Source organism: Ictidomys tridecemlineatus, chromosome 1, assembly GCF_052094955.1.
Source record: "Ictidomys tridecemlineatus isolate mIctTri1 chromosome 1, mIctTri1.hap1, whole genome shotgun sequence".
Taxonomy (NCBI): Eukaryota; Metazoa; Chordata; class Mammalia; order Rodentia; family Sciuridae; genus Ictidomys; species Ictidomys tridecemlineatus.
In genome coordinates this window covers 196,229,317-196,249,056 of record NC_135477.1, presented here as the reverse complement: position 1 = coordinate 196,249,056, position 19,740 = coordinate 196,229,317, and the positions used below count along the sequence as shown (strand labels likewise).

The 19,740-nt window shown below is 33.3% G+C and overlaps 1 pseudogene; it reads left to right on the top strand.

Annotated features, from left to right (window-relative positions):
- The first annotated feature begins 62 nt into the window (after nucleotides 1-62).
- Nucleotides 63-570, top strand: LOC144364900 (coiled-coil-helix-coiled-coil-helix domain-containing protein 2 pseudogene; annotated as a pseudogene).
- Nucleotides 571-19,740: the final 19,170 nt, after the last annotated feature.

Genomic DNA, 19,740 nt, shown 5'->3' with positions numbered 1-19,740 from the left:
AGGTATAAAATATTCCTCACCATGGCAGAAAAGGCTTTTTAAAAGTTCTGACACCGCTGGACGCCGAGCCGTCGGGAACTTACCATGTCGCGTGGAAGCCGGAGCCGCACTTCGCGCATGGCGCCCCCAGCCAGCCGGGCCCCTCAGATGAGGGCTGTGCCCAGGCCAGCACCAGAAGCTGAGCCACCAGCTGCAGCCCCACCATCTACAGTCGGGTCTCCTGCTGTAGCACCCCGGCAGCCAGGTCTGATGGCCCAGATGTCAACCACTGCAGCTGGTGTGGCAGTGGGCTCTGCTGTTGGGCACACACTGGGCCATGCCATCACTGGAGGCTTCAGTGGAGGAGAGCCCGCAAAGCCTGATATCACTTACCAGGAGCCTCAGGGAACCCAGCCAGCACAACAGCAGCAGCTTAGTGACCCTTGCTTTTATGAGATAAAACAATTTTTGGAGTGTGCCCAGAACCAAGCTGATGTTAAGCTCTGTGAGGGTTTCAATGAGGTGTTGAAGCAGTGCAGAATTGCTAATGGATTAGTCTAATCAAGAAGTTCAAATTGAAGAATTGGAAAATCAGCTCTGATGACCAAGTTACTTTAACATAAAAAGGTAACTGATAGTGAAAGTATGAATATAAAACTGCAATGTAAAGCCTCATTTAATAGCTTCAGTTTTTGTGAATGGCAGCAAATAAGTATTCTAACTGTATGGAAGTTCACAGAGTTGGGACTGGCAAATACGTGGCCTCCTGAAGTCAGCTGTTCTGATGTTCTTTGAGTATTAGAATAAAATGATTTTTCTCCTGAAAAAAAAAAAGTTCTGACACCAAGATTTGAAGACTTTCTAAAAATGAATATTAACTAGAGAAAAAGGCAGAAATGCAGAACTCATATGGGGTATCTGCCTTTTTTCCAGAATGTTCCTATGTGGTTCATTTCAAATCACCTTTGCAGAAGTTCATTTGTTTAGGGACAGTTTTCTTTATAGCTTGGCACAGTCACAATAGAGATAAAAGAGCTAAGGATATCCTGGAGGGTACCTATTTTCCCATCATACCTTGGCATACAGGGGCACCAGAAGAAATTTGTATGAACAATGAGCTAACTGCAGACTACTGGCACCTTGAGTTGTTAAAGGAATGATTTTCATGACTTTGAATCCTAAAGAAGGCTCGGGCTTCTCTGCCTATTTTTACATTCTCCAGAAATAGTGCTCCCATAGTTTAACCTGACCCCCGACTCCACCTTGTCTTCAGACTTTTCCTCCTAGATCTGTTCCACAGTTTCCCAACCATCCTGACCCTCTGATTTCTGGAGGTTACTTTAGGATCCACTGTGATGGAAAGAGAGTCTTCCTCTTCTCTCTGTGCCAAACACAGCTAACCATGCTTAAACTCAAAGCCAGCGCTTAGGGACAGAAGACAGCATATCACACCAACCTCAGGTGGCCAGGTCAAAAGATGCAGGCTCAGCCAAGGTTAGTTTTTTTTATTGTTCTTTTATATTTATTTATTTGTTTATTTGTTTGTTTATTGGTCCTGGGAATTGAACCCAAGGGCACTTAACCACTGAACTGCATCCCTATCCATTTTTTTATATTATATTTAGAGACAGGGTCTTACTGAGTTGCATAGGGCCTTGCTAAATTGCTGAGGTTGGCTTTGAACTCACAATCCTCCTGCCTCAACCTCCTGAGCTCCTGGGATTACAGGCCTATCCCACTGTGCCCAGTGTTACTTGTATTCTTATTAATGCCATTATGACTGGAGGGAGATGCAATATCAGTGTAGTTTCAATGTGCATTTCTTTAATAACTGGAGATATGAAACATGTTTTTCTATATTTTTTGTCCAATTATATTTCCTGTTGGAGAAGTGTAAGTTCAGTTCCTTTTGGCCATTTATTGATATATTTTGGGGGGGTGGGTGTAAACTTTTTTGAGCCTCTGTATATTCTGGATTACTACTCTATCTGAAGTGTGCAAGGCAAATATTTTTCCCATTCTGTAGACTTTCTGTTCATGTTCTTCAGTTTTTCCTTTGCCGTGAAGAAGCTTTCTAGTTTGATACCATTCCATTTATTGATTTATGATTTGTGTGTGTATGTGTGTGTGTGTGTGTGTGCGCGCGCACACATGCGCATGCGTGTACACGTGCACTTGCACGCTTTAGGAGTCTTGTTAAGGAAGTCAGTTCCTGAGTTGATATGTTGGAGTGTTGGGCCTTCATTTTCTTCTAGTAGGTGTAGTGTTTCTGGTCTAATTCTAAGGTCTGTAAACCACTGTACAGAGTTATACTAACAAAAACAGCATGGTATTAACACCAAAACAGGCATAAAGATCAATATAGTAGAAGACACAGAAAAAATCCCACATAAATATACTTATCTTATATAGACAAAGGCTCCATAAATATATATTGGAGAAAAGATAGACTCTTCAATAAATGATGCTGGAAAAACTAGAAATCCATATGTAATAGAATGAAATTTCACCCCTATCTCTCACCCTGCACAAAACTCGACTCAAAGTAGATGCAATTAAAATTGAAAAAAAAGAAGAGAGAAAAAAAGAAAGAAAGAAGGAAAGAAAGAAAAAGATTTAGCCAGAGGCTACCAACATAAAAAGTAAATATTATATTTCTATTTGCAGTCCCAAGGAACAAAACTTAGGTGACTAAATATATTAAAGTGTTTAAAGTGTTTTTAACTTTTATATGTAATTATCAACATATTTTATGTGTGTGCCAATATCTCAGGAATATAAGTCATGAAAAAAAATTGCTTTCAACTAAAATATTTTTCACTTAATTCCAGGTTGATCTATCATGTAACTTTCCATAATTATTTGCTTTAGTGATTTAATATAGACATTGTTTACTATATATCAGACATTTGCATAGGTAGTAATTATGCATGGCAGGTAAAATTAATAAATTGTCATGATTATTTACAGAATTGCTTTGTATTTCTATTGATTTACAGTATTCTAATTTTATGTTATTATACTTAACAAGATCTACTCTATTTTTTCCTATATGTCATACCTATGGTAAAGTTTAATTCATAAATTAGGCACAGTAAGAGGTTAACAACATTAGTTAATAATACAATGAGTTTTGCAGTATATACTGTAATAAAATGTCTTATGAATATAACATCTATTTTCTTTTTGTAATATCTAATTCAAATACATTCACCCTCAGCATTTTTTTTTCTTGTAATGATGTGAGATGATTCAATGCTACATGAAGAAATGAACTGAGGTAAATGAAATAGGCACTGTAACAAGCACTTCCTTATTATAACAATCAACCCAAAAGGGTTATTAAGAGAATAACAAGCAGGTGACCTTTACAGCATGGATATGCTGAATAGAGATGGTTCATGTCCAGGGAAGTATGCTGTGATAATTCATTCTGCTACTAAGAACTGCATAAAACTTAAACTTTATAATTTGTTTATTTCTAGAAATTTCTATTTAATATTGTTTTTGGGGTGTGGGCATGGGGATGGATACTGGGGATTGAATTCAGGAGCACATGACCAGTGGGGATGGATACTGGGGATTGAATTCAGGGGCACATGACCACTGACCCACATCCCCAGCCTTATTTTGAATTTTATTTAGAGACAGGGTCTCACTGAGTTGCTTAGTGGCTTGCTTTTGCTGAGGCTGGCTTTGTACTAGAGATCCTCCTGCCTGAGCCTCCTGAGCTGCTGAGATTACAGGACTGTGCCACCATGCCCAGCTCTATTTAATGTTGTGAGACCACGCTAGAATACTGGTAACTAAAATTAAAACCATGGCCAAAAGAGTGAGTATGTCATCGCATATGTACACACATTACAGCTGCCACAAAGGAAGGCAGATTCTAGCTCTTCTCCACTGTTGAACTAGGTGGTAAATAAATGTCTTTAAAAGGAGAACTCTTTACTGGCTTTGTTGATCCACATGATTTCCTCCATTCTCAAGAACATTATTAAAAACTGTTCCTAAAATAGGAAACAGTGCCTGGGATGCAAGATATATAATATGAAAATGATAATGCACTTTTCTTTAGGAATTGAGAAATTTTATTACTTCTACAAATTCAGTATTTACCAGCATGTGTTGCTAATTTACCTTATAATATTCTGCCTATTTGATCAATGTATTTAAAAATGGTTGTCTTGAAAACTCTTGAGTTTGCCCATAATTAATGTGACTCATGAGGTCTGGGCAGAATGATCACAAGTTCAAAGCCTGCCTGAACAACTTAATGAGTTCTTGTATCAAATTTAAAAGAATAAATTTTTAAAAATGATACATAAGAAGAATTGAAGGTGTGGCTCAGTGAAAGAGCACTGGGTTCAATCCTCAGTAAAGAAAAAAAATGCTATCATGAAACTTCACTTCTGGTCATAATGATATAATGAGGAATGAACTCACATTCCACTGTAAGCAATTATAGTTCTGGGATATGAAACAATCTTGATAAGTTGAAAAGCATGTAATGCAACATTGTGAGGCCTGATGAAGAAACAGCAGGAGATTTTCATAGTCTCTTTCACTCTTTTCTCAGACAGAACTTCTAGACCAAAAATGCAGAGAAAGGAAATAAAATGTAGAAAAAATACTCAAATATTTTTACAAAAAGAAATAATTAAGAATAGCACTCATCAACAGATAAAAGAAGAAAAAAATCATTAATCTCAAAGTTAGTTAAAAAAAACTAATAACATTGTGTTACCATTAGCTAATCTAATCATGATGAGAGGAGAGATGTCACAAATAAGCAGTATCAATACAGAGAAAGAAAATTCCATAATAGACCTATCTATTTTTAAAGGGATCAAATATTTCAATAAATTTGAGAAAAATTAAATGAAAAGGATTTTCAAAAGACAAATAACTGTAATAATAGAGGTAGGATTAGTAATCAAAAATCTCTTAACAAAGAACCTTCAAAGTCCAATAGCTACATCAGTTAATTTTATTCAAAATTCGAGGAAGCAATAAAATCAGTCGCAAATTCATACAGAAAAATAAAGGATATAAGAAAACATTTTCTAGTTAATTTTATGAAGCTCACATTGTCATCATAAACCAAATAAAGACACTCTACAAAGAAAAACTATGAAAATAGATGCAAATTGCTAAGCAAGTATTATTACATATAATCTAATAGTATTTTAAAAGGACATTAAGTCAATGTTGATTTTTTTATTGGTTGTTCACAACATTACAAAGCTCTTGACATATCATATTTCATACATTAGATTGAAGTGGGTTATGACCTCCCAATTTTACCCCAAATGCAGATTGCAGAATCACGTCATTTTACATAATGCCCTATTAGTAATTGTTGTATTCTGCTACCTTTCCTATCCCCTACTATCCCCCCTCCCCTTCCCTCACATCTTCTCTCTCTAAGTCAATGTTGATTTGACCCTTGAAAATTTATCAATATATTCTACAATAACCATAGGATAAAGTAAAGTCACATGAGCTTTTCATTAGATTTAGGCATAAGATTTAAAAATAAAATATAACACATTTTTTAATAAAAATATTTTGAAAACTCCCTGGAAATCACGAACAAAAAGGAATGTCCTCAAAAATATCAAGGTCATAAATAAAAATCTTATAATTTACACACCTATTGGCAAAACACAATGTGGTTTCTACCTTAGATCAAAAGCAAGATATCTACTTCCATACCTTTTGTTAGAAGTCTTAGCCATTTTAATTAGGCCATAAAAAGCAACCAAAATATAAAATACAAAAGGAAGGAGGAAGCTGTCTTCATTTGTAAATGACATCAATGTGTATATAGTGTATCCTCAGGAACCTAAAAAATAAAATCCTTATTGTCAAGATCTTGAATTTGGAGTTAATATCCAAAAATTCATTTATTTTCTAATTCAAACCATTATCAAGTTGACATTGAAATTTAAAATTAGCATTTAAAATAGCATCAACATCATTAAATACTGAGGAATACATTAGGAGTATATGCATGTGTGAAATCCTTACAACGAAAACTCAAAACAATTCTGAGAGGAGGTAATGAAGTCTAAAAAATTGCATAGATTTACAGTTTTCATAGGTGAACTAGCCAGGAGAGGCATGATATCAAACTAGGAACAGTTTTATATAAACAAATTTATTTCACTTATATATATTTTCTTAAAATTATAGCAACTTGATTTCAAAACTGTATAAAAAAGTAAACACACACTAAATATGTTTCAGGAAGACAAGGATAGTTTAACATATAAATTATTACAATGAAATTTATATATCAAAAAAATTAGGGAAGAAAAAATTCACATGACAATTTTAATAAAAAGAAGACATTTGAAAAATCTTAATATAAATTTATAATGATAAAATATTCTAAGTAATAATAAAATAACAAATGTTGGTTATTTGGAAATTAAAGTGCTATCATGTGAAAAATAATACTGATTTACATTATAAAACTAAAATTATTGTAATTGGAAAATTTAAATTTAATATGATTTATATACAAATGCCAATTTCAATTCTATTACTCTAAAATAAAATAATTGAAAAGTACTACTTACAATACACTAAAGAATATACATATGTTTAAAAGTACATAAAATGCATTACAATTCATATTACACATATAGAGCACATTTTTTCATATCTCTGGTTGTATATAGAAATATTCACACCAATTTGTGTCTTCATGCATGAACTTTGGATAATACGTTCTGCTGTCATATATAAGAAAAATCAATTTTAAAAAGTTGTAAAACACTAAAAAGTTATATAACAAGCCATTCTCGATATAGCAGTTTACATAACTTTTGAGAGGAAATATAAGCAATATAAATAATGAGAAATTTCATGTATGAATAGGGAAAAATGTATATTGCAAAGATATCAATATTTTTCTTAATACTTTTCTATTGATTTAATAAAATTTATGTAAAAATGCTAACAGTTTTTATGACACTTTTTACATATTTCAAAAATTTTTGTGAAAGAAAAATAATACAGGAAGCCAAGATACTTTTGAAGAAGAGTAAGGCAAGAGAACATGTACTAAGAATATCAATACAATACTTTAAAAACTACAATAATTAACATATTATTAATTATAACATGAAGTAAGTGGAACAGTGTTGAATAATTTTACCTATATAATGCAATATTGAGAAAAAGACTATAAATAGTTTTATGGCCCTTTGCAATATGATGAAGTTACCTTGAAAAATCAATAAGGAAAACAGAATTTTTAATAAATACAGCAGGTACATGATTATTCATATGAAATAAATCTAATTGGATTCCTTTCTTACATCATTAACCATAGTTAAATCCACACGAAATAAGATAAATATCAAAAGTATTACTTTTTAAAGATTTGTACCACATTCAATTGTTCTATTTCTGAGCTTGGGGTAGTGAAGCGTTTCTTAAATAAGACAAAAATTGCCATTCATAAAACAAAATATTGATAAATGGGATCACATTAAAATGTAAAAACCTCTATATCAAAAGTACTTTATAGAATTGAAAATACAAGTTGCAAACTAAAGAGTAATATTTGCAACACACATAACCAATAAAGAAATATAAAAAACTCCTATGGATCAGTATGAAAATGACAAACAACCCAATATAAAAAGTAAAAAATACATAAGAAAGCACTTTAAAAGAAGCAATGCATACAATCAGTGTAGATATGAAGAGATATTCAATCATGTTTATGATCAGATAAATTCAAATTGGAAACAGAATGACATTCAATTTTATACATTTTCAACACAAAATCAGGAAGTATGAGGATTCCACATGCTTGAAAGAATGTGGTTCATCACAAGCTCTTATAAGCTGTTTTTGAGACTTTGCAGATACTGTATATGACAAGCTTATACAAATATTGAAAAATACTATTACATACCCTGTAATTTTTAGCATTCATACCTTACTATTCATGTATTTTGCTTCTGAATAATATGAAATAAACACAATATAAAGTTATTCGAAAATAATATTCAAAATGGTTTAAATATAACACTATTGAGAATAGCAAAAACATCTTTCAATAGGTTTGTGGTCAAACAAATCTATTGAAACAAAAAATATTTTAAAGTACTTAGAGTAAAGTGACTCTACCAATTATAATATAATAGATGAGTCCTATGAATATATTTAGTTTATGTTCAAAACTCTAGAAAAATTAGGGATAACCGGAACATACCTCAACATTGTAAAAGCAATCTATGATAAGCCACAGGCTAGCATCATTCTGAATGGAGAAAAATTGAAGGCATTCCCTCTAAGATCTGGTACAAGACAGGGATGCCCTCTCTCACCACTTCTATTCAACATAGTCCTTGAAACACTGGCCAGAGCAATTAGACAGACGAAAGAAATTAAAGGCATAAAAATAGGAAAAGAAGAACTTAAATTATCACTATTTGCATATGATATGATCCTATACCTAGCATACCCAAAAGGGTCTACAAAGAAGCTATTAGAGCTAATAAATGAATTCAGCAAAGTGGCAGGATATAAGATCAACACGCATAAGTCAAAGGCATTCCTGTATATCAGCGACAAATCCTCTGAAACGGAAATGAGGACAACTACTCCATTCACAATATCCCCCCAAAAAATAAAATACTTGGGAATCAACCTAACAAAAGTGGTGAAAGATTTATATAATGAAAATTACAGAACCCTAAAGAAAGATATAGAAGAAGACCTTAGAAGATGGAGAAATATACCCCGCTCATGGATAGGCAGAACTAACATCATCAAACTGGCGATATTACCAAAAGTTCTCTATAAGTTCAATGCAATACCAATCAAAATCCCAACAGCATTTCTTGTAGAAATAGATAAAAGAATCATGAAATTCATATGGAATAATAAAAGACCCAGAATAGCAAAAACAATGCTAAGCAGGAAGTGTGAATCAGGCGGTATAGCGATACCAGACTTCAAACTATACTACAGAGCAATAGTAACAAAAACAGCATGGTACTGGTACCAAAACAGGCGGGTGGACCAATGGTACAGAATAGAGGACACAGTAACCAATCCACAAAACTACAACTACCTTATATTTGATAAAGGGGCTAAAAGCATGCAATGGAGGAAGGATAGCATCTTCAACAAATGGTGCTGGGAAAACTGGAAATCCATTTGCATCAAAATGAATCTGAATCCCTGTCTCTCGCCATGCACAAAAGTTAACTCAAAATGGATCAAGGAGCTTGATATTAAATCAGAGACATGGCATCTGATAGAAGAAAAAGTTGGCTACGATCTACATACTGTGGGATCGGGCCCCAAATTCCTCAATAGGATACCCATAGCGCAAGAGTTAACAACTAGAATCAACAAATGGGACTTACTCAAACTAAAAAGTTTTTTTCTCAGCAAAAGAAACAATAAGAGAGATAAACAGGGAGCCTACATCCTGGGAACAAATCTTTAACCCACACACTTCAGATAGAGCCCTAATAACCAGAATATACAAAGAACTCAAAAAATTAGACAATAAGATAACAAATAACCCAATCAATAAATGGGCCAAGGACCTGAACAGACACTTCTCAGAGGAGGACATACAATCAATCAATGAGTACATGAAGAAATGCTCACCATCGCTAGCAGTCAGAGAAATGCAAATCAAAACTACCCTAAGATACCATCTCACTCCAGTAAGATTGGCAGCCATTAGGAAGTCAAACAACAATAAGTGCTGGAGAGGATGCAGGGAAAAGGGCACTCTTGTTCATTGCTGGTGGGACTGCAAATTGGTGCAGCCAATTTGGAAAGCAGTATGGAGATTTCTTGGAATGCTGGGAATGGAACCACCATTTGACCCAGCTATTCCCCTTCTCGGTCTATTCCCTAAAGACTTAAAAAGAGCATGCTACAGGGACACTGCTGCATCGATGTTCATAGCAGCACAATTCACGATAGCAAGATTGTGGAACCAACCTAGATGCCCTTCAATAGATGAATGGATAAAAATATGTGGCATCTATACACAATGGAGTATTACTCTGCATTAAGAAACAACAAAATCATAGAATTTGGAGGGAAATGGATGGCATTAGAGCAGATTATGCTAAGTGAAGCTAGTCAATCCTTAAAAAACAAATACCAAATGACCCCTTTGATATAAGGGGAGTAAACAAGGACAGGGTAGGGACAAGGAGCTTGAGAAGAAGATTTACATTAAATAGGGATGAGAGGTGGGAGGGAAAGGGAGTGAGAAGGGAAATCGCATGGAAATGGAAGGCGATCCTCAGGGTTATACAAAATTATATATAAGAGGAAAGGAGGGGTAAGACAAGATAATACAAATGGAAGAAATGATTTACAGTAGAAGGGGTAGAGAGAGAAAAGGGGAGGGGAGAAGAGGGGAGGGGGGATAGTAGAGAATAGGACTGGCAGCAGAATACATCAGACACTAGAAAAGCAATATGTCAATCAATGGAAGGGTAACTGATGTTATACAGCAATCTGTATACGGGGTAAAGTTGGGAGTTCATAACCCGCTTGAATCAAACTGTGAAATATGATGTATTAAGAACTGTGTAATGTTTTGAACGACCAACAACAACAACAAAAAAATCTAAAGAAATTATATAAAGCATGATTCTATTTTTATAAAGAAAAAATGCCTTATATAAAATGATATACTTCATAGGAATCCCTGGAAACAACCAAATTCAACTTTTAATAAAAACAATGAAGAGGGAATTAAGCTGGAGGCAGTCAGAGAGCTACTTGAAGCATTATGCTTGGTCACAGACTGCATTGTTGTTGGCCTTGCTTGCTTAGGCCATGCTGGACAAAGGAGCATTGGCCCCACTCAGTGAAGAAGCTGCTCAGTTACCATTTCCTCTGCCTCAGATTCTCACCTGGCCCTGGTGCTTTTCTGTGCAGTTACTGAGTCACCCTTTGGTGTTCTACCTGGAGGCATGGCTGGTGGATGTGATCTTTAAACCAAACAGAGCAATAATCCTAGAAATGCAGTGCATGACCCAGGCCTTGCTGAGGTTGAACACAGTGGACTGTAGGAACCTAGTCATAAGCACTGTATTTGGGCAGCTCCATGTACAGAACCCAGTTACGTGCATTCTCCTGATCCCTGGTACTGAGAATTTGGTCACAATGACCTAAGAAGATGAAACACCTTGAGGAAATTTTGAAGGCCCGTGCATCATTGCCTGACATTCTCCAGCATCAATTTCTTAAGGTAGCATAATTACAACAGGAGTAGTTAGACCACTGGGGATGGGTATGATTTTGCTACTAAAAGTGAAGAGAAGATATTATTATAAAATCTATTCATTACTTTTTTCTATGCCTTTATGGATAGTAGTATACTTTGCTGCAAATGTATTTATACAACTATTTTAATAAAAAATTTAATCTGGTTTGGGGGGCTGAAATAAAGTATCTGCTCACTTGAAATAAAACAAATTTACAAAAAAAAAAAAAAGAAATTAAGATATTGGCTATCTTGGGTGGGGGAGGTAGGGAATGCAATATTGTAGAATCACATAGTAAGAAATGAATTAGTGTCAGAATTTAAATTTTCATGTGGAATGAATGATATATTGATATTTATATTCTTAAAATAATATATTTACATATTCATATTTTGTGCGAGTGAGGCATGCGATGACCAATGATAATGTCATGAATTAGATGATAAATGATCCAGTGCTCTTCCTCTGATGCCTAAAAATGAAAAACTAAAAAACCAGGGCATATACACAGCTACCCATTCACCACCTACAACTTCTCAACACACACACACACACACGCACTCTCTCTCTCTCTCTCTCTCTCTCTCTCTCTCTCTCTCTCTCACACACACACACACACACACACACACACACAAACACACACACACACACACACAAACACACACACACACACAAATTAGGATAACTTGGAAACCTCTTTTTACACTGCTGTCCTATGCAGCTTTAATTTTTGCCATTCTGTGCCTGATCATACATTTTCTACCACTTATACCAAGCCACTTATATTTTTCCTAGAATTGAGTTCTTCACCTCCATGTCCTTTTTTTTGTGCCTATGCATGAATACCTCTTTCATAATTTAACTCATTGATTTCATTCTTTATAATTCATTTCAGTTTCTATTTATAATAATATTTTCTGTTTCTTCTGTTGCTCACACAAGATATCCAAATTCGTGCTTCCATATTCCACTTATCTGTTAATATGTGGAGGCCCATTTTCTTTACTAGATTATGAGCAATTTAAAATCTGAAAATTCATTTCTTCAATCTATATATTCCAAAACTACACACTGTACCTGCTAGGATATGACTACATTCAATAAATATCGAATTAACTCAGCAGTAAGTATCACAATGAACCTGCTAATTGAAAACTGTTGGACTATGTCCATTCTAACTCCAGCTCATTATAAAGGCTACCATCTCAAATGAACTCAAAGCTGTTCAACAATTTAATAGACTAGAGACTCAGAAATTTAACATAACCAGCATAACCCCACAACCAGTGGAAACAGAAAAAAAAATCTAAGCACTACATAACACTGCAAAATATATGATTCTTTTACATTTTTCATTTAATTTAATTAGTTATATGTTACAGCAGAATGCATTTATGCACTTTGATATATTATACATAGATGGGGTATAATTTTTCATTTTTCTGATTGTACATGTTGTAGAATCACATCAGTCATTCAGTCATATATGTACATAAGGTAATAATGCCTGTTTTATTCTACTGTTCTTCCTATCTCCATGCCCCTCCCCTCCTTTTATGCTCCTCTGCCTAATTTAAAGTAAATCTATTTTTCCTTAGTGCCTGCTCCCCCTTATTGTGAATTAGCATCTACATATTTTTGGTTTTTGGATGTTGACTTGTTTTGCTTAGCATGATATTCTCCATTTACCAACAAATGCCATAATTTCATTCTTCTTTAAAGCTGAGTAATATTCCATATGTGATTGATATAAATATATCACATTTTCTTTATCCATTCATCTATTGAAGGGCACCTAGATTGGCCCATAGCTTAGCTATTGTGAATTGAGCTGCTATAAACCTTGAAGTAGTCACATTACTGTAATATGCTGATGTTAAATCCTTTAGATATGAAAAAAAAGAGGTGGGATAGCTGGATCAAATGATTTTTCCATTTCAAGTTTTCTGAGGAATCTCCATACTGCTTTCCATAGTGGTTGCACCAATTTGCATTCCCTCCAAGTACTTTTTTCCTCACAGCCTCACCAAAGATTCTTAACGCATTTTTCTGGATCTCTCTTTTCTTATGATCATTCCTCGACTACCTATTTACTGTGTTTTCTTCCACTAATTACTAACTTTCTGGTTAAACTATCTATACCATTTGCATGTATGCTCTCTTAGGTTTAGAGGGAAAAAATAGAATTTGCTCCATAAAAATTGAAAAAAATAAATAATATGAGTACATAGTAACTATTATTGAATCCTCGGGACAACTTTCAGACTGATTCATATGACAAAAGAAAATAATAATTGGTTTTTAGATAAAGGTCTAATGTTAAACCACTTTCAGATAATTTCTCTGAAAATTTGAGTAGTCAGTTTATTGTAAGTTCAAATGTATGTGTATTTCCTTCTTTGCTCTCAAAACAATTTAGTATTTCTGAATGCAATTCAAAATTTTAGTCTCATAAGACACAACCAAAACAATAATTGAATTGTAATCATTCATCAAAACATAAACATTTTTCATAGTACCCTTATTTTTCCTTCTTTCCCCTTGTGTTAAATACAAACTCAGAAGTTTTTCAGAAAACCTTCTTTTGTTTTGTCTGTTCTTTTTTCTTCCTATTTTTTTTCTCAATTTTGTCATTTATGAAAATGAACAAGAATCTCTTTCCCCACATAATTTCCTTACAGAGCACTACTACTCTCTTCAATTCTTCATTTTCTCTTGTTGCATTAATATTTTTCTCTTATGTTTCACACCCCTGAAGAATTAAATCTCTTTTAAATCTGTTTTCTGTGTGGAAAATATGATTTTTCAATAAAAAATCTGAAGTTGACTATGATCTAAGTATCCAGGATCTTCTTTTCCTGAAAGTGGGGAAAATGTGGGAGAAGATACTGTGAAGACAGAAGTTCCATTCCATTCATTCAAATCTCAGTATTCTATTTTTCATTCTTTATTCTAATGACAGCTTTCTAAATTACTTACTAATGTACTCCCAACACTATATATCCTCTATTACAGTGATAGAATTCTCACATTTATCTTTACTCATGACCAGAGATAGCTGTGTAATTGCAGATTTTCTTGTGGGTATGTGGATATATAGTAAAGTTCTGGCCAATGAAATAAACAGAGATTTCCTGAGACAGACTAGGAACTCCCTTAAAAGACTAATGATGTCTGCTAATTAACCAAATTTTCTTGCATTATGTCTTCCTTACTTCTATATTACTCGTCAAAATTGGAAAACTAAGTTTCATTATATAAACACAACAATAATTTTCTTTGGCATACCTAGATTACCACATTTAATAACATCAAATTTTATTTTATTAACATCACACAATATAGTGGCAACAGAGTTCACCAAACTCTGTTTTCTGCTGTTCCTTGTTCCAAAGTCAACTAATATTGACACAAAGCATATGGCATGTTACCTTTAATCTCTAAATATGTGAAATAACACTCCACCTATTTAAATTTATTTTTCATGGCATAAAAATCTTTTGAAGGAACCTGATAAATTTTCCTAATTAATATTCTTCATTATATATTCACCTGACTTTCTGTTCTTTAAGCTCTAGGCAATTTCAATATTCATTTGAATCTGAAATTTAGAAACAAGGTGTTTCAAGAAATTTTAATCTCACTCTCAAATTAAAACAATGTCCCCTAGTAATATGATTTTGTAAACGTGCATACACACACACACTCACACACAAATATATATTATGCTTAGATGTGTGTACATAAATATATACATATGTATACACACATGGATTACTTTTGAAGGTGTTTATTACTTAGAAGTATGTGTTTCTTCTTTCTGTATCTCTACTATAGTCAAAAGTGAAAGTAGTCATTTTAATGATTTTAAGATTTTGAGATTCAAACTTCACATATTTTGAATTTTTCCCATGAATTCCATTTCCTTTTTCCTGCAAATAACTTAATACCTATGTGAAGTGGTGTTATACTCTTAATTCATTGATGGCAATGAAATACCAATTTCTCTCTTAGAACTTCAATTAGTATATTGGACACAAATGATAATTTTTCCTTATTTTCTAAATCACAGAATTGTGTTATATTACGTTATTATGTCAATAGCAAATTTCTCCACTTATATTTCTTCTGTTGCTCTGTTCTAAAAATCATCTGTATTGATCTGGTGAAGCAGCATGTTACAAGACTGAAACACTTAAAAAATCATAATATTGTATATTATTTGGAGTATGGTTTTTATTGTAATATACACCAAATTTTACAACTGTTTCACTTTGACCCTGTCCCCTATTATTCCAAAAAGAAAGTTCTTGACAGATGTAGAATTATCATTGCTGGACTGCCAACAAATAGGATTCTTTTTTGGCAGCATTATTCAGAATATTTCCTTAGCTTCAAAAGTTACTTTAAAATCGACTTAAATTTGTGAATATAACTTTATCTACAAAGTAAGTACATACATGTGAAACGCTTTAAGTCAACTATTGCCAATGCATAACATGTTTAAGTCAGGGACTGCCAAATAAAATCCAAACATAAATATAGCCACTTTTGTAAGTGTGTGTGTGATGATCATGAAATTTCTCAGCAGAGCTGAGTTAATAGTTACAGTCCCTGCTCATTCAGTCAACCCCTATCTGTGTGTTGCACTGAAGGTATATTGTCAACATGCAGAAAATCCAGCTGATTTTAAGTGGGACTAAATAATATGGGCTTGACTATCATGGATTGAAAGAACTTCATTTAATTAATTTAAAGTCCTTAAAAACAGAGCTGAAGTTTTCATGGGAAAAAAGTGCAAAACATACAGTTATATACAGCAGCTTTGGCCCAAGATTTCAACCTGATCTTCCTAAAAGCATGCCCTGTGAATCTTCCACAGTCTCACCATCTCATATGTCAAATTATTGTAATAAACCTGTTTAAATATATCCCACACTGGATCTTTCCTGGTTGACCTCTGACTCATCCAGATTTAAGCAGTAGAAGTGATTTCCTAGAACAGAATCTTAAGAATATGTTTTCTAAATTGGCTGTGGGGTTTTGTTGTTTTTTAAATGTGATCAGACTTAAAGGCATTAATAATTCTTCCCAGTGATAAAGAGGCACTACTTGTGTATCTATGTGAAGTTACATCATGATGTGATAATAGAGCTACATATCTTTGGATATTTCTAAGATATATATATATATATATATATATATATATATATATATATATATATATATATATATATATAAGTTGAGATTTGGGTGTCCATATGTTTGCAGGCTTAGAAGATTTTAGTTATATTTAAGACATGTAATTGTATTTTCTGTTTGCTCCTGAGCTGAGAAAGTGTTGAAAAGAAAGACTAACCTCAGATATTGAAATTCCCTGCTCAAGCTTTTAGTGAATGACCATAAAGTATCTATAGCTTTCCAAGAAAATCTCTTATCACCTGTAGCTGCAGGAACAGGTTTTGTGAAAACCAAATCCAGAGTCTAATCTTGCCAATGGTGAATCATAAAGCAAACTGAAACCCCAACTGCATAGCTTGTGATCTGTTAAAGAGAGAGCATTGATTTAGAATGGATGGGATACTGAAAATTGGGATGGGAACCCAACATATGGGGCTTAACATTCCTATATTATGTTGAGTTTTTGCCACTAGAAGCCACCCTTCTGTTTCTGTCTAGGGTGTTAGCCTTCCCTGACTAGAGGTCCCTTGAGAGCCTTGCAAAGTGCTGCTGATTCTCCTAGAAACCTACTCCAGATACAAGTCCTCAGCAGGCCTTAAAGGGGAAATACACAGTGTGACCTGAGAGCAGGTCCCTATCTTTAGGACTGCAGGAGCTTTCTAATTAAGAGAAATATGGAGAATACGTTTGAGACCTCATTTTAAAGGTGTAACATCATGCTGGAAAGATTAAAATTGTATCACTCTTTTTTTTTCTTTCAATTAGTAGTAGCTTTGAAAGAAACACCTCAACTTGATGTGTTTTAGTTTGTGTATTTGTTTGTTGATATTTTAGAGTAATTCTGAAAAATAAAGAGCTGGTGATGTAGCTGAATACAGTTATTAATTTTGAATATAGCAATATTGTGTCATTCCTTTTTTGTTTTTTTCTTAATGCTGAGGTAAGACTTATACTTTCTTATTTAAGCTATACATAATACAATTTATGAGTTTTTTTATATATGTAGGATTTGTGTGTTTTGAAATCTTTCACAAAGACAAAACTGAAAATTTATTTGGTTTTTATTTTTATTTTTCCCCAAAATATACCTTTTTAAGTACAATTCAACTGACATTTTTAAAACTGCACTCAAGCAACTTTAGGAACATATTCTTTTTCAAATATCCAGGTCTATTCCTACCACGACCTTTAAGTTGTGTAGGTATCTAGAAGGAAGTCCAAGAGTACAACTTTAGTTAAACTCACATATATTATTACAGCAAATGATTCAGAGTAAAAAATAAAATAAAAGTACACATTGCACAAGGCAGAAAAGGCAGGTGCCAAGTCCTGACAGAGTCAGTCTATGCACATCACATAAGATGCTGCATTTTATGGATAGGTCACAAACTCCTGAAATTTCAACCATTGATTCTTTAATACTTATCCCTTTTTTCTCCTAAAGATTTTTCATACCTAAGCTCTCTGTATCAATTTTTTGGAGAGTCCCACTCTATACAACTTATATTATACAACTTCATTCTTCTCTAAGTTTTATGTGTCTGGATCTCTCTCTCTCCCTCTCTCTCTCTCCCTCCCTCCCTTTCCCTTTCTCTCTCTCTCCCTTCCTCTCTTCCCCCCTCTCTCTTCCTCCCTTCTTTCCTTCCTTTCATCCTTCTTTCCTTCCTTCCTTTATTTCTACCTTCTTTCCTTGGTATTGATTTAATTTTACAAAATATAAAAAAATCATAATTGCATGTATTAATAGTGAGCAGTGTTATGGTTTTGAATACAATTGTGAAATGATGAAATAAAGCCATCATCTTCATCACCTCAAATTTTATTGTGATAACATTAGAAATTTATTCTTTTTGATATTGAAACTTATCATAACCAATTATTAGCTGCATTCAGCATATTGAATGAAAACATATGAAAAAAAAACAATTTTTCTTCATGAGACTATGAACTTCTTGGCTATCATATTTCCATTCTCTTCAAGTACCACCTCCAAGTTAGCACACTTCTACTCTACTTGTATGACTTCAATTGAATTAAATTCCACGTATAAACAAGAATATGTGGTATATGTCTTTTTGTGTTTGGTTTATTTAAATTATCATAGTAATGTCTGATTTCACCAATGTTATTCCAATGACAAAATATCTTCCTTTTTAAGTTTTACATTTCTTATACTGGATAGTATTCCATTATGTGCATGCATATATATTGAAGAAAATATAGGTCACATATTCTCTACCCATTTATCAAATTCTGCATCTGTATCTATTTTGTATTGTCATGATGCTTAAGTTCACTTTATAGACTCAAACTCACTTTGTTCTTTGATGCATGCCCTCTCCTAGAACTGATAGAATGTAATATGCTACAAATCTCAGGTGCTATGTTAGGTAGTTAATGAGTATTACCATATCTTGAAATTTATATCTCAGCAACTTTGTGCTGATTTCTAAAGTTAAATAGATTTTAATTTACTGGACTCTCATTATAGTTTTCCATGCACCTTGGATATCTTCCTCTAAATTTTAACTAAGTCTTTACTCTCAGCCTTAGGCTTTTGAGTTTTTGTTCTTCACTTAGCCATTATAAAAGTAGTTCTACTGGTGAATGCAATAGTTTCAGTTCTTTTTGGCATGCAAGCATTCTCATGTTAAGAAAAAATAAACATATGACATATTTATTCAAACTAGGTAATGTCCTATATGTCTTTTAAATAGTTATTTTCATTTTGTGAATGAGTATCTTTTATTTCTACAAAATATCTTCTTCTATTTTATCACTTAAAACATGTAAGGCATTATAACTTCAGTTTACTGACATACTAAATCAAGTATTCTATGCATGCCTCTTTCTAAAAAAGAAAAAGAGCAAAGAAAAATAGATCTCAAATGTTTGTCCATATTTTTCCATCACTTCTTTTTTTAAAATTCAAATATATCAAATGAACATGTGCAAAATAGCGATGATTAAAAAGAAAATGCTATTGTGAATGGAGTACTTTTTCTAATTTCTCTTTCAGTGGATTCTTTGCTGATTTATGGTAAAGTGTTTGAATTGTGGGTATTGATTTTATATCCTGATATTTTGCTTAATTCATTTATTAGTTCTAGAAGTTTTCTGGTGAAATTTTTTTGATCTTCTAGATATAGAATCTTGTCATCAGCAAATAGTGATAGTTTGAGTTTTTCTTTGCCTATTTGTATCCCTTTAATCTCTTTTTCTGTCTAATTGCTCTGGCTAGAGTTTCAAAGATGATGTTGAATATAAGTAGAGAAAGAGCACATCTTGTCTTTTTCCAATTTTTTGT